The following is a 17264-nucleotide window of genomic DNA, read 5'->3' as shown; positions in this document are numbered from 1 at the left end:
TGAACAGTTTTTATGTTATTAATACTAGTTGCTTATATAAGGGCATCCACAAGATATCATCATTCACTATTCCATACAACTCTATTCATTTTTAACCCACAATGCATTAAATTCTACAAGTTCAATAGAACATATTAAAAAAAATTATTTAAAGATTTAAAAACTTTCTTTTTTCCCATTGAAGAGTTCAATGGTCATTGAACTCCAAATACATTAAATATCAAGGTGGCATTTCACAATGGTGGAGTTGTATCCATTGAATGACAACTAGACATGACATATCATTCAACTCTACCATTAAACTCCCCAGATTCTCTAATTAGCAACGGCTGGTCTATTAAATGTCAAATCTTATTTATAGATACTTTTACATTTCACACAGTGATTTACCACGCACTTAACAAAGAGTTAACACTTGAATGTACATGTCCGAGGATGATGTGCCAGATATTATTTTCAAAGAAAATTACTAAATTGGTCCATTTGGTTGTTTTCTTTGTGTTACGCAGGTGATCAGGAAAAACAATAAAGAAACGACTAAGATAATTAGCATATAATTATGGTTTCGTGGATGTGACATGCCTCCACCTGCACGTACCGGAGAACTTTTTTATTACTCTCAATTGTTTTCAAAATGATTATAAATAATTATATCCATAAACCTTAGAAACTGTTGGACCCAAATCATATAAAAGTAAATCTGTAATAACTAAAAACGTCCATATCCTAGCGGCCTACACGCACTGCAACCCCACCTAGGATAAGTGTTTCTGGTCTACAACTTTAGGCCTAACATCCCTCACCCTACTTCAAACTCGTTGTTCGGGTTTGTTCTGTTCATTCTGGGTCGATTTATTTATTTAGGAGGTCACCAAGTTCCAAGTCACATTTTAACAATCTTAATCTTCAATGTGACATGAATTATCCTCAACAATCAAGGATTCCCAATAGTCATCTCCTTCTTGCTAGTTTTCCTTGAAGAGTCTTATTTGCTGCGGATATTCACCACATCCAGCTAGGAAATATGAATTTCACCATTGGTAGCGTCTTTGTTAACATAATTATTGGGTTCTCTTCAATTATTATATTCTCAATACAGAAAATATCTTCTTCAATAACACCATGAATGGAATTCAGCATCATATTAATATGTTTCATTTCTCATGATATACCGGATTATCTGCTAGACTCAATGCACTATGACTGCCACAATACAAAGTTGGTTTCTACATCTTCAACCTGAGACTATGAAATAGACCATGTAGCCATATTTATTTTGTAGATTTTTGTATTTGTTGTACCAAGTCTGAAGCTTCTGAAGATTAATCAGTTATGTATTTTGTATTTTTGTAATAGATATTTTATATTTAAGATATTATGTTTCTAGAATCATGCTTAAGACTATTATTACGCTCCTAATCGTAATGACGTGTTTGTTAGACTGCCATGTGGTCTAGTCCTAAGTGTCCTTATTTGATTGGATAACACATACCTTAAGTTTATTTTTCCTATTAATAGGTGTGTGTATGTCATGTATAGGTAAGGTGTAATGTCTTAATTTTCAGAATAATTTTTTCATTTGATTTAGAATAAACATCTTTTTATCATAATGTTATAATCAAGTCAAAAAAATTTGTTCATAAACCACAATCCAAATTTAGAGTTATAAAGGAAATCAATATGGAATCTCAAATTGTAAAATTGTTGATGTGTGTATTTTGCTCACAATATTCCATAAATGAAGTAACTTTGATGAATCTATACTCGATCCTTCCTTCAATGGCACCATGAGAACTTCAAGATCTTCATACATCACTCAAAAATGGATAAAAAAGCTCAAAAATCCACCATAAGCTCAATAATATGTTTGTGTGTGTGAGAGAGAGAGAGAGAGAGAGGGAGGGAGGGAGAAATAAAAAGAGTTATGGTTTCTGGAAAATCACCCAAAGGGTCATGGTAGTTGAGATTTGTCACACCCCTAAACCGGAACGGCAGAAACATTCGGGGGCGAAGGACGTCATGCTCAGTATCACAATAAATGAAGAATAGTAATACAAGCAACAACAATTATTGTATTAATATTAAAGTGTTTGCATTGTATTCGATTCACAAAAGATTGACTTCCAAAAGTAAATAACAAAACAAAGATATGAAGCTACTATGCTCCATCTTCTAAATTCCTGTGCGTGTACCTATCTACTAGTTTCCTGAGAATACAAGTGATTTTGAAAGTGTATCAACATTTAAGTTGGTGAGTTCATATGTATTTTTGGTATAAAAGGTATACTCTATGTGTTGGGTTTTGAGCATTCTAACACTCCTAAGTATACATGCAACCCTAAATACATTGGATCTATGTTTTCTTTATTATACATGCAAATATGAATATTCCAAGGTATTACCCTATCTAGCATACAATCTTTTGATACTTGGGTAATATAAGAAGTTAGAATACATACCTCTTGATATAACTTGACTTCATGATGCTCGAGAGCCTAGTACCCCACGTGTGACACCTCAAATGATTCACACAACATCATCAACACATGGAATAACCATGAGAAGCAGACACTTCATGCTCAAATCAGCTAGCCCTCATATATGTGTCACTAGTGCTGATTTCTTGAGCTAAAGGGGTCCTTATATAGTGAGCACATTAGGCTTACACCATGTAACCCATGACTTTACCCATTCCTTATGCTCCATGGGTTTTAACCTCCATGGAGTATTCATGGGTCACCACATAGGTTAAACCCAACATAAGGAATCATAGATCATAAGCCCACATATATAAGAATGAATGATTTACACAATCAATCCTCATATATTTAATTAGTCTCTTTTGATCACTAAATTAAATCCAAATTAATTCTTGATTAATATTAATTAAATAACATGATTTTATATTAATATATTAGAAATTATAATATATTAGTACGTCACAAATGTCCTCTTCTCACAAACGGTCTATCCAAATGTTCTGATGTCATGCAACCCAAATGGACCATGCTGAGTCGGGTCAAGTACATACCAATTATAGTTATGGATTTAGACACTAATCTAACAGTCTCCCACTTAGATAAGTCTATTAATATTATTGAGTATGACTTTAAAACCTAACTGGCAATCGTAGCTCTCAAAAGCCGTTGTCGAACTCTAACCTTGTCGATGAACTCTGAAATTCATCAATGAATTGTCCATTAGATAAGAGATCATATATTCCTCCATTCTATATATCATATGGACTGAGACATGGATTAAAATCATTCTCTCTGTTTGTTGTTTCCCGATTTCCGATTCATAACGACCGACTAATTGAAAAGATCAAATCATTCCTAGCTTGGCCAAGCACTCACATGTGTTATCATTAAATCATCTAGAGGCCAACATATATCGCTTTTATCCTGAAGGTAAAAGGAATGGATAAACTTCGACTCATATGGCTTGTTCTACTACTTGTTGAATCACACACAAAGGCACGTTTTATAACATTGAGTTACCAATGCGCTTTTGTGCAATCAATGTATAACCAACTCATAGTAACAACTCATATCTCTAGGTTTGAATAATGTAAGATATTATCGTCTCATGATCACTCATGATAAAATCCATGAAGTGATTCCAATGAGCGTGGGTTGAATCCAATACTCAAAACTTATGAGAACTCATGAGTGTTGTAGCACCAATTTGTCCAATATCTTAGACCTCTACAAGCCAACCCATGACAGTCTTGATTCCTATCTACTTCCAGCATATGACCGACTGTGGATGGTTTGAATAACTTAGTCATTCAGGAAGAACAACCTAGTTACACCGGAAGTCAAAACATGCAAAATGAAACATAAGAATAATTGAATCCAATATCGTTTCAGAACTTATGAATATAAATAAAACATCTTTTATTTATCACCATATTGATTACACATTATTCATTGCATATTGTTTCAAACTATCAACATTATACTTGAATTAAAACAATAGTTGTCCTATGCTCCAAGCATGTACACTATGTTCTTATAAATAATAGTTTTTCCATACACCAAGTATGTAATCTATGTTTGTCTATGATCCTTAATTTGTGAACTAGATCGATTGAACATAATTTCAATGATTCTCTTTTCACAATCCCAAATGCTTATCAAAAAAGTAAGAATTCCATATTCCTATCATTTATTGAAATTTGTTAGATTTTAAACATATATGCACAGACCCTCTTGTAATGACTATGTACAAAGTCACAAAGACTTATCAACAGACATTACGGAGTATTCCAATGGATACGAATTGCACAGTAATATCAGTACTCTATGCCGTTGTCTTTTACAAAGATTGTTTCATTTGTTGAAAGTTCAAATACAATGCATCGTTATTCGTCTTAAAGTATTTGAATTTGTTAGTTGTGTAATTTTCGTAGTATTCTTTTGTGGTTGATAGATTTATTTCCAACAGATTAATTGTCAAAATTGTTCTCTTACAAAGATTATTTCATTTGTTGAAAGTTCAAATACAATCCATCGATTCGTCTTAAAACCTTTGAATTTGTTATTTGTATAATTTTCATAGTTATTCTTTTGTGGTTGATGAATTTGTTTCCAATAGTTTAAATGTAAAAATTGATTTCTCAAGTTCTTTTTACCTCCCTCCTTCATTTATGTTTCTTTCTCTAAAAGTTTTAGCGTCTATGTGGCTTCTATGTTTTCAATAGAATCACTTTTGTTTACATTTCCTTCCTACTTGACCTGTAATGTTAGGGTACAAAGTTTTCCATGAATGACTTTGTAATGTTTGACTTTTGTAAATCCCACTTGCATGTGGAGTATTAGCCTTGTAACACATGAGAGATAGAGAGTGAGAAAGAGACATGTAAACACCTCTATAAATAGTGGGTTCATACCACTTGTAGAGGTGTGCTTGAGAGATGTAAAAGTTGAGTGTGTAAGTGTGTGTTATTTATGTAGTCTAGATCTAGATCCTTTTTGTAACACCATATACAATCAATACATCTCTTAAACACCCAAATCACTATGTTCAATTTTGATAGCACTGCAGAATTTTGAAATTGACAATTTCTACCCATTTTTGAGAAAATTTGTCAAAGGCAATCCGTGAACGACAATAAAAATTGAATATTTTTTGGTTTTCCGGATTGAAGTACAAAGTTTATACCACATGTTAAGGGGGAGTTTTGATATGAAAAATTCCAAATAGAGCACGTTCTTTTTCCTTAGAGTTTTATAATCAAATTTCGATTATAAAAAGGGGGAGAAGTTTTATATGGAAATTCGAACTTGAATTTTTCATATTACACGGATTTGAAGACCGAAGTGATCTTGAAGTTTTGAAGCCTACGAGATGATGCAATTGGAAGTTCGGAAGTGATGTATTCGAAATGGGTTTGGAATTATTGAAGATTTTTGGGGTGTGTTTTTATGCGCAACTTTAGGGTGATTATTTGGAGTTTGGAATACTCTTGATCATTTGTTGCTGCTCGGATTGTATGGTCTCACATCCTAGAGCCCAAATTCAAGAATCGTGGAAGAATTGAAGATTGAAGTTCATTTCAACATGTGTCACCTTTGAGGCTCGAACCGCGTAGTTGCTTGATTTTGAAAGATTTGAAGTGGGTCATTCATTCCTAACTTTAAGGAGGAAAATGTTAGGGTACAAAGTTTTCCATGAATGACTTTGTAATGTTTGACTTTTGTAAAACCCACTTGCATGTAGAGTATTAGCCTTGTGACACATGAGAGATAGAGAGTGAGAGAGATATGTAAACACCTCTGTAAATAGTGGGTTCATACCACTTGTAGAGGTGTGCTTGAGAGAAGTAAAAGTTGAGTGTGTAAGTGTGTGTTATTTATGTAGTCTAGATCTAGATCCTTTTTGTAACACCATATACAATCAATACATCTCTTAAACACCCAAATCACCATGTTCAATTGTGCAAGCTTTAATTCTGCATGCCAAACCATGTTCTTATGTCACTACATTGATCATGATAGTGCCGGAACAGAAACATTTAAAAGAGGTAGCATAAAAAATTTGATAAAAGATAGTAAAATAAAGTTTTTAATTACGATTTCAATATAAATAACAAACTAGCGCAATATTTGTACATAACATTTTAAAGTTGACCTCTACGATTGCCCATTTTCCAAAAGCGTTCTATCACTCGTTCGATCTTAACATCCATAAGTGCTTCTTTTTCTATACTACAAATCAAAGCATCATTCAAAAAATCATCACCGATGTTATTACGTAAGTCGATCTTTAAGAGCTTCATTGCGGAAAAACATCATTCAACAATTGTGGTTGCTACAGGCAAAACCAAAGTTAACTTTAATAACCTATAAAATAAAGGAAGAGAACGATGTTTCCCAGTTTCCACCATCAAATGAGAAAGGTATGCAATGCCCTTCAAATTAGCAAATCTCTCATCATCAATCAAAGAGTGATAATATGTTTCAAGTTGACCATCAGGATACATCCTTTCCAAATCATTCACACAAGGAAATGAGCAATTAGCAGCGACAAATGTCACACCCCCAAACCGCAACGGCAGAAACGTTCGGGGGCGGATGACTTCATGTGGTAACGTAACAAATGAATACATAGTAAAGAAAGCAATACAACCATCATATATATGATTGAAAGTTTACATTGTTCAAAAGAGTACATGCTCAAAACCAATTAGAATATGATGCCAAAATATGAATTTAAACTAGTGCCCTAGCGTTCCTTCTTCAAAAGCTGTTTAGTACCTGTAATTACTGAGTCCCTGAGACATACAAGTAGTTTTGAAAGAGTAGATCAGCATTTAAGCTGGTGAGTTTCATAAGCATTTAATGATAGTATTTGTATGAAAATGAAATGGTTCATTTTTGTTTGTTAGTCTCTAGAAAATCCTATATTTCCTACTAGGATAAACGTAGTTTTAAATCAAGAACATTATATGTTAAATAGTTGATTTTTTCCCATCTATGAGTAGTGATAAAAGTTCCAAACTTATATCACAATTGGGTTTTTCATGCATAAAATAAATAAACTTATGTATGTATAAAACCTCCATTATATCTGAAAACCCCCGTAAATCAATGTGTTTTTAATACTCTATGTGAGTTTTATAACCATGCTATTGACAAGTAATGCCTATACACAACGTTCTTCAGGCGTTGGAATGTTCTAACGTTTGTCAGCCCAAATGGTGTACTGTAGATAACAGTCAGGGCGCGGGGTTGTAAATCCCGTATAGATCTATACACAAACACCATGCTTCCCCTCCAATGGATTCTGGTATATAATACATGACTTGAAATGTGTACTTGTGCGTACGTGAAGTTTAATGTCTCAAAAAACTTAGTATAAAATAGATTTACGTGTGAAAATGTTCGTTTGTTATTGTATATGAAAGTAGCTTCTTGAAATAGTATTTCCATGTATGTAAAAGTTCGTAGTACTCTCGTAAAACTATACCTATTATAGTTTCCTAAAAGTGTGTTTCGTTTGTATAATAAACCCTTAGTGAAAATGCTCACTTGTTATGAAAAGTATTGTTTTTGTAGTGCCAAAACCGACACAAATAAATATATTATAAGCAGAGTGTCTGATTTACATAAATACATAAATCATTTCTTATTTCAAAAGATAAAATGTTGTCGTGTTATAATTTGTATATGAAAGTTTCCCTATCATAGTTATAAATCACATATGATTCCATTGATAAAACGCGTATAGTGAAACTTTATATAACACACGATAATAATCGAGTGTTTTACATGTATTCCCCCCCCCCCCCCCTTAAAAGCATATAAAAGTACTCATAAAACATTTAAAAGTGTGAATTATAGGAGTATGAACTCACTTGAAAGATCGGAGTAGGCGGGATGAAAACCGAACAGAATTTTGACTCGAGAAAGCGGATTTTCTCGGGATTCTTCTGAATCTCAGGAGCACAAACGACCCTCGGGACTTGAGCAATGTGATCGGGACTTCGGGATAGCACGGACACGGAAAACAAGGCAAAAACGCAAGAGAAATGAGAGAGGAAGGCCCTTTTCTTCGGAACCCTCGCATCCCTTTATAGGGGGTGTGAGCCGCCCTCGTACGCGGGGCGTACGTGGGGGGTACCCGTGCGTCGCGCATGAGCGCATCCTCGACTGCTTCGGACTCTAGATGGGATGCGGCATAGCCTCGCATAGGGCGCAACGTGGACGATCCGAGGCCAATGTCACACCCCCAAACCAGGCGGCGGAAACGTTCGGGGGCTGTCGTGACTCAATTGAATACCATAACATTGTATATATATGAAACGTAACAACATTCGTCACCATGCATTAATATTGTACAACCAGTAAAGTTTACATGAAGTACATTGTTTAAACATTACATTTCCAAAATAAACTGTTCGATTCGTACATAAATATACTGCGAGCCATCACTGAATACGATTTCCTTTTATTCACTGGTTTCCTGAGAATACAAGTATTTTGAAAAAAACGTCAACATATGAAATGTTGGTGAGTTCATAAGTTGTATTTGAAAAACAATGTTTCGTGTCGTTTGAAAACCGCCAGAAAATCCGATATTTTCTGAAAATAGTATAGTCAAAAAGGTGTGAAGATCTATAGGTATGCTTGTTTGTTTTCTATACTTGTAAAAAAATTGTTTATTGAAATCGTATGTATTTTGAATCTGTATGTATTGAAAACCCTAGGAAAACCCGATGTTTTCCTAATTCCTTGAATTCCATGAATTTACTTTGAAACCATTGCAACGCATGAAGTTATCATTACCAGACGACATTGGATTGTTTTTTAGCATGATTATCTGCTACAAACACGCGTTACACAAACGACTAGTCTATAGCAATACTAACGATCCCGTAGGCGTCGTCCGTACTAATCACGTTATCCAACCGTCCTGATTACGTGTAGTCCCACATCCGAAGAGAAGGAGGACACGAAGGCCTCGACGACTCCATTAGCCGGTTGGGGATAAAAAGGTACGAGGGGTCCCAGACCCGCCTCGCAAAAAGGCAGACTCTACTAGCGACACTAAAGGACCCTTGGGGACCAGTAGTCTACAAGCCATTGAAAGTTCTACTAGCGACACTAAAGGACCCTTGGGGACCAGTAGTCTACAAGCCATTGAAAGTCCGGTTACGTCGTGTCGGATTGGTAAAACCCCACACTTCGTAAGATGAAGTCTTTAGGCCTTAAGATCAGGTCGTCGGGCTAGCTAGGCTCAATGAACAAGATTTTACACTTGTGGGGCCCAAAGATAGTGCGTATACGTCTGTGCACATTTGCATGTATAATGAATTCCCAATCGTTAGTTGTATGAATCGTAGTATTGAATTATCATAGTGTCGTCGTGTTAGTGGTTTCGGATTTTTATTAGTTCGAGACCGAACCAATTCGTTTAACAACGACTTTTGGTGTTGTAATGTATTGTATTTTGTCGATAGTCGTAGTACCATTATTTGGTCAAATTGCATGTATTGAATTAGTCTTGGAAATTTTCTGTTTTCAGCCCCTCCTTGTTTGTAAAATTTATTTTTTCAACCCTTTATTTAAAATACTTTCCGGTTTGGTCCTTAAATCAATTTTCTTGACATTTTAACACCAAAAATTATTAAAATAAATATTTTCCAGCATATTTTTCATAGAAAACAGCTTAAGTCCCTGAAATTTCAGTTTTTCTCGGTTATAACCCTTCTTTTCGCAATTTTGACAATTTTGGCCCAAATTGTAAAATTTTTGCAACTTTGGTCCTTTTTAAATTTAAAAAGCATTTTAAACCTTTAAAAAGGACTTGGATCACTTATGGTCCACTGTTTTACAGAAAATCGCAGTTTTGGCCCTCCAAAACAGAAAAATTCGCATAATGGGCCTCATTGGGCCGAAATTGTCATTTTTAGCCCATTAAGCTTGAAATTTATGTTTTTAACCTTCTAAATGAGTATAATTCCCGAAATTGTTTTATTGAAACTGTTTTGACACACTTCATCCATCAGAATTCGTGAAATGTCAATTTGTGCCCTTAATTTTGTATTTTTCACATGTTAGGCCCAAAATTTGTGTTTTTAGCTTAAAGAAAATTGTCACTAAACCACTTAGCTATTTTTCTTGAAACACTTTGTATGTAGAAATACATTTGATGCTAAAATCATATAACATAAGTTATATCACGGTTTTGAGGAGTTTTATGGCTAGATCCAACATTAAAGCACATAAAAGCATACATATAAGCATGGAAATCATACAAGGCATATAAACACATATAGATCTACACTTTCACTTGTATTCCCCCCCCCCCCCCCCCCCACAAAACTCATAAAAACAGAAAATAGGGGGTATGAAGCTCACCTTGGGTGTGGGGGCTCGGTTTTGCAAAGAAGATGGAAGGAAAATGAAGTGTTTTTGGCCTTAACCCCCTTCCTTGGTAGATCTCGAGTTTGAGATGGTTCTAGGGTGCAAAATCACGATTTTTGCATAGATTAGGAAGGGATTTTGATAAAACAAAGAATTTAGTTCATAGATCCAAGCAACTCTTACCTTAGATGGAGAATTTTGTGGAAATTTCCTCTTGAATGCCTCTTAAAACTCGAGATTTTTGAGTGGAGAGGAAGGAGAGTTCTTGAGTGATCTAGAGAGAATTTGTTAGAGATTTGTGAATGTGTGTGTGTGTGTTTCGGTCGAGAGGGAGAGGGAGGAGAGAAGAGAAGTGATTTTGAAGTGATGTGCATGGAGGTATGTGAGATATTTTGCATGGAAGTCCTTTGGATAATAATGATGTGGCACAATAAGTCAACTCTTCCATCTTCTTGGGCTTGTGCATTTGGGCCGAGAATTTGGCAAGAAAAGGAAAAATTTGGGCCTTTGCCCCTAAGCCCAACATTAGAGTTAGTTAGGGTGTGTTTTATACCTAAAAGAATGTGGTAGGATTTTTACATTTTTGTTGGACTAGTTTAGATTATTCATGGAGCAAAGCTTTTAATTCATTTCATTCTAGGCCCAACATGGCCCAAAATGTTGAAATAAACTAGTGTGGGTCCAATTAGAATCCAATTAGGGTTCTAAGCCCTTGATAGCCAAATTGGAAGCTTATTGGTCCACGTGGATCCAATATGGGAGTCCTAATCCAACATGGACTTAAACAAGGACTTCTTGGATTTCCAATTGTTTGATGACTATTTGTAGTACTTGTATGATGTATTTGATTGAAGTTTTGATTCACATTAGCTTGAATGTATAGATTACATGACACAAAATTTCCAGTTGTGACAGCCAAGGCCTCGAGTACACTGGGCGTACCCGTGTACGCTGGGCGTACTCGCGTGACTCAGCCTTCGAACAATACCGAAGTTTTAATAAAATAATATATATATATATATATATATATAATATTTAATAAACTTCAAAAATTCATATCTTCTTCATACGAACTCCTTTTTTGACGTTCTTTATATCCACGCGTAGGTGACACTATACTCTATAACTTTCGTTTAGATCCCGTCGGCAAATTTTGAAATTATTTTTATTATTTATTTTTAAAAGGTCGGGGTAAGAAAATTTCTTTAAAAATTCATAACTTCATTATCTGACGTCTGTTTTTGCCAGACTTTTTACCGTTGAAAAACCATTGACGAGACCTTCGATTCTCGTTTAGGTCATTCTGGTCAAAAGTTGCTCAATCTCTGTTTCGAGTTTTTAGCTGTCCGTTGCTAAGCCGAACTTGGAAAATTCCTAACTTTCTTATACGAAGTCGGATTTGGACATTCTTTTTACATACGATCACGGTTTATCGACATCTAACATAATAGGTAATTTAATTAGTAATTTTTGGATATTTTATGTTCGAAGTTAATTTCATTATAATGAACGTGGTTACAATACTTGACTTTTTAGGTTGTTTACATATAGTTGAAATATCGGGTTGTCACATCATCCCCCTGTTAGAGGGAATATCGTCCCGAAATTTAAAGTAAGAAAGATACAAGTGAATCAGAGAAAAAGATGTAGGTACTTGAGTTTCATCAGATCTTTGCATTCCCATGTGAATTCAGGTCCTTGTTTAGTGTTCCAACAGACTTTCACGATGGGTATACGACTTTGTTTCGTTTGTTTGACCTCTCGGTCCATGATTTCTACCGGTTCTTCCACGAAGTTGAGGCTCCTGTTGATCTCGATCTCGTCGAGTGGGATAACAAGAGTCTAATCGGACAGACACTTTTTCAAGTTCGATATGTGGAAGTTTGGGTGTATGTTACTAAGTTCCCGTTGTAGATAAAGTTTGTAAGCTAAAGGGCCGATTCTGGCTAGAATCTCGAAAGGCCATATGTACCTTGGATTTAGCTTTCCACGCTTTCCAAAGCGTATTAAGCCTTTCCACGGCGAGACTTTCAATAGAACACAGTCTCCTACTTGGAATTCCAAAGGTTTTCTCCGTTGGTCAGAGTAGCTTTTCTATCGGCCTCTAGAGGCTTTCAACCGTTCACGAATCTGAACGATCTTCTCTGTCGTTTCTCGTATGATTTCCGGACCGGTGAGAGTATTTTCAGTATCTCGTCCTTTAGCTGGTTGTGTATCGCCAACTTAGGTCCAGCACAGAGGGCATCTGCACTTGCGGCCATAGAGGGCTTCAAATGGAGCAGCCTTTATGCTCGTATGATAGCTATTGTTGTATGAAAATTCGACAAGAGGTAAATGGATATCCCATGCCTTTCTAAAGTCAATCACACAGGCTCTCAGCATATCTTCCAAAGTTTGTATCGTTCTCTCACTTTGCCTGTCTGTTTGTGGATGGTAGGCTATACTCATATATAGTCTAGTCCCCAGGGAACTTTGTAGTGACTGTCAGAACCTTGATGTAAATCTACTATCTCTATCGGAGATAATGGACATTGGAACACCATGTAGTCGCACTATGTCCCTTATGTAAGTCCTTGTAAGCCTTTCCATCTTGTCAGTCTCCTTGATTGGTAGGAAATGCGCGGATTTGGTCAATCTGTCGATGATGACCCATATGGTATCAAGTCCACCGTTGTCTTGGGAAACTTGGTTATGAAATCCATAGTAATCCGTTCCCATTTCCATTCCAGTATCTCTGGTTGTTGTAGTAATCCTGAAGGTTTCTGGTACTCGACCTTAACCTTAGCGCAAGTAAGACATTTACTTACAAAGGTAGCAATCTCTGCTTTCATGTTAGGCCACCAGTATAGTTTCTTAAGATCCAAATACATTTTATCTGAACCTAGGTGAACGGAATACATTGTGTTGTGCGCTTCAGTCATGACCACATCCCTGAAACCACCATGCCTTGGTGTCCAGATACGGTCCATGAGATAATAGGCTCCGCCACACTTTATTTCTAGATTCTTTTCCATTCCTCTCAGGGATTCACCCGTCACATGCTCGGGTTGTAAAGCTTCCAGTTGAGCCTCCTTAATTTGTGTGGATAAGTGGGAATGGATGGTCATATTCAGAGATTTGACTCTCCGACCAGTGTATTCTTTTCGACTAAGGGCGTCAGCTACTACATTGGCCTTTTCAGGATGAGAACGAATCTCGCATTCGTAATCATTGAGTAACTCGACCCATCTTCGTTGTCGCATGTTGTGCTCCTTCTGATCGAAAATGTGTTGAAGGCTCTTGTGGTCGGTGTAAATAGTACTATTCGTTCCGTACAGGTAGTGTCTCCAAATCTTTAAAGCAAATACCACTGCTCCTAACACAAGATCGTGTGTTGTATAGTTTACTTCGTGTGTCTTAAGCTGACGGGAGGCATAAGCAATAACCTTCCCTCATTGCATAAGAACACAACCAAGCCCTTGATTCGATGCATCGCAATACACTACAAAATCTTCTATCCCTTTGGGGAGGGATAGTATCGGTGTGGTGCATAAGGCTTGTTTCAGTGTTTGGAACGCCTTCTCTTGTTTTGCTTCCCAGTCAAAGGCCACACCTTTCTGGGATAATGTAGTAAGAGATTTCTCAATGCTAGAGAAGTTCTTTATGAATCTGCGATAGTAGCCAGCTAGACCTAGAAATTGACGAATCTCTGTAGGTGTCTTCGGTGCCGACCAGTTCTTAATGGCCTTAATTTTGGAGGGGTCCACGTATATCCCTTTTCCGCTAACAACGTGGCCCAAAAATTCGACTCTTCAAATCCAAAATTCACATTTAGAGAACTTCGCATAGAGCTTCTCCGATCGTAGTGTTTCTAAGACTCTTCGTAGGTGTTGACTATGTTCTTCCTTACTTCAGGAGTAGATAAGTATATCATCGATGAATACGATGACGAATTGATCCAAGTAAGAATGGCATACTCTATTCATTAGGTCCATGAATACTGCTGGTGCATTGGTTAATCCGAACAACATCACTACAAATTCGTGGTGTCCATAACGGGTTCGGAAGGTTGTCTTGGGAACGTCTTCCTCTAGCACTCGTAATTGGTGATATCCGGATCATAGATCTATCTTCGAGAAGTAGCTCGCTCCTTGAAGTTGATCAAATAAGTCATCAATGCGGGGCAGAGGGTAACAATTTTTTACAGTGAGTTTGTTCAGCTCTCGGTAGTCGATGCACACCCGGAACGATCCGTTTTTCTTCTTCACAAACAAGACCGGTGCTCCCCAAGGTGAGAAACTAGGTCTAATGAATCCTTTTTGGTGGAGTTTGTTAAGTTGACTAGAAAGTTCTTGCATCTCTGCTGGTGCCAGACGATAAGGCGATTTTGCTACAGGGGTAGCCCCTGGAATTAAATCGATCCTGAACTCGACTTGGCGTTGTGGTGGTAATCCCGGTAGTTCTTCTGGAAAGATATCGGGAAAGTCACATACCTATAGAATGTTGTTAATATCCTTTACTTCCCGACTCGTATCGATGATGTGTGCAAGAAAGGTCTGATAATCCTTCCGTAAACACTTTCGAGCTTGGATGCACGAAATGATGCGAAGGTTTGTACTTGATTTGTCGCTGTAAATCAGTAATGTTTCATTGTTAGGGAGATTTAGACGAACGGCTTTTTCAAAGCATATGATGTCGGCGCGAAGAGGACTTAACCAATCCATGCCAACTATAACGTCGAAACTTTTTATTTGGACTGGCATGAGGTTGATTGGGAAAGAGTGACCATCTAAAGTTAATGTACAACCCATGTATATGCAATTAGTGTTTTCCGTTTTTCCATTTGCCATTTCTATAGTGAATGATTCTTCTAACATGCTAGGTTTACGTTTAAGTAAGTGAATAAAGTTTTGGCTCACAAAGCTTCTCTCTGCTCCGCTATCGAATAGGATGCATGCATATGAATTATCGAGAAGAAACGTACCAGCAACTACTGTAGGATCATCAATGGCTTCCTCGTGACCAATAGCAAATACTCGTCCCACTCCGTCGGTATTCGCTTCCTTTGGGCAGTTTCTTTTGTAGTGGCCCACCTCGCCACAACCGTAGCATGCTTGGCATACACCAACATTGGGAACTTGAGTGATCGGCTTTACGGGGGCCTTGCAGAAACGGACAGTGTGTCCCTTTCTGTTGCATTTGGAGCACTACATTTCCCGACAAGGTTCGTGGTGGTGGTAATTGCACTTGGTGCACTTTGGGAGGTTGCCCACATAAGGCTTTGTTGGGTAGAGATTTGTAGGAACAGTAGTAGGTACCGTCGCACCGTTTACGGCAACTAGTTGTTGTTTCTTCGAGGATTCTTGGGAAGACCCACCCTTCCCCTAATTCCACCCTCTCCTCTTCTTGTTGTTGTTATTGTTGTTTCCCTTTTGTGGTTATGGTGCAGAAGTTGTTGAGTTTTGATGATTTCCGTGATCAATAAGCGATTGTGCCAGCTCCTTGGCACTTTCAAAAGTGTCAGGTTTTGAAGCTAACACGCTTAACTGAATTTGGAGCGACAGTCCCCAAATGTATCGCTCTATTTTCTTGCTCTCGGGAGCAATTATATCTGGGCAAAGGATTGCCAGATCGTAGAACCTGATGGTATAAGTTGCTATGTCAGTACCAATCATTCCCAGAGTCCAGAGTTCATGCTCGAGTTTTTGAATCTCTCCTCGTGGACAGTACTCCCTCATCAGCATGATTTTCAAGCTCTCCCAGCTTATTGAGTTTGCCACTATCAGGGTAAGTACCTTAACGTGGCCATTCCACCAAGTTAAAGCCCTATGAGTAAGTGTGTAAGTTGCAAATTTGACTTTACTGTGCTCGGGGCAAGAGCAGATTTCAAAGATTGATTCCATCCTTTCAATCCACTGCCTTAAAATCATCACACCACCCGTTCCATTAAACATTCGGGATTTAGCATTCGTAAAGTCTTTATAGGTGCACTCTCGGGGTTGCCCATGACTATCGCCATGGTTGGAAGGATATATGCCAATCCCTGAACCAATAGTAATAAGGGTATTGATATGTGACATGGCAGCTGCTACAGCTGCGGTGACTGCTGCCTAGAACATGACAGCATCAAATTGAGGAGGTTGAGGTGGTGGTGGTATCGGTGTTTCCCCACTGTTGTTTCGTCTCGGATTTCTACACGGAGACATCCTTCAACTAAAGATTGAAATGACAAGGGTAAGAAGTCCATAGTATAGAAAATGTATGTGTCTCATGAACTAAATTGCTATAGTTCAACATCAGAAGATAGTATAAGTCTCAATGATAGAAGAACGAAGATTATTAGTAAACTGAATATATGAACAAGCGTATGGTTTATCCATAATATTTTAAAGATTGAACGAGATACTCAACATAGTAATAATAGCGTGCGAATTATATTAATATAATAGATGATACAACGATCACGAAAATTTGACCCTTAAAAGGGTCTCTGATTACAAGAATTTTGAGAAAGTAAAAACTTTTATCCGAGGTCCTAACTTATAATAAAATTTGAGGTTTTCGCAAGTACTACTTGCAACGTGTGTTGCGCTTGGAGCTTGACTCCGCATCCGATTGCTTTGACTCCATAAGACGCCTATCGAAGACGGCTTGTTGTTCCCTCAACTCTACGAGGGATGCATTCATCTGTGTTTGGAATGCATCAGCGTGGAGGTGGGTGTCATTCTGCAACATATCCAGGCGACAGATATTGGCCGCGTGAACTTGTACTTCCACTTTGACTTCGCGGATTCGATTTGCTTGGACCCCCGATTAGTAGGACTGGTTGGCTAGTTTACCTACCATGACCGGAAGTGCTCGGTCGGCTGAACCTCCGTCCCTGATGTCGTAGAAGTCTCGACACATACCATA

The sequence above is a fragment of the Lactuca saligna genome, chromosome 9 (genome assembly GCF_052625555.1).
Source record: "Lactuca saligna cultivar CGN05327 chromosome 9, ASM5262555v1, whole genome shotgun sequence".
Classification (NCBI taxonomy): domain Eukaryota; kingdom Viridiplantae; phylum Streptophyta; class Magnoliopsida; order Asterales; family Asteraceae; genus Lactuca; species Lactuca saligna.
Note: the sequence above shows the minus strand (reverse complement) of the source record.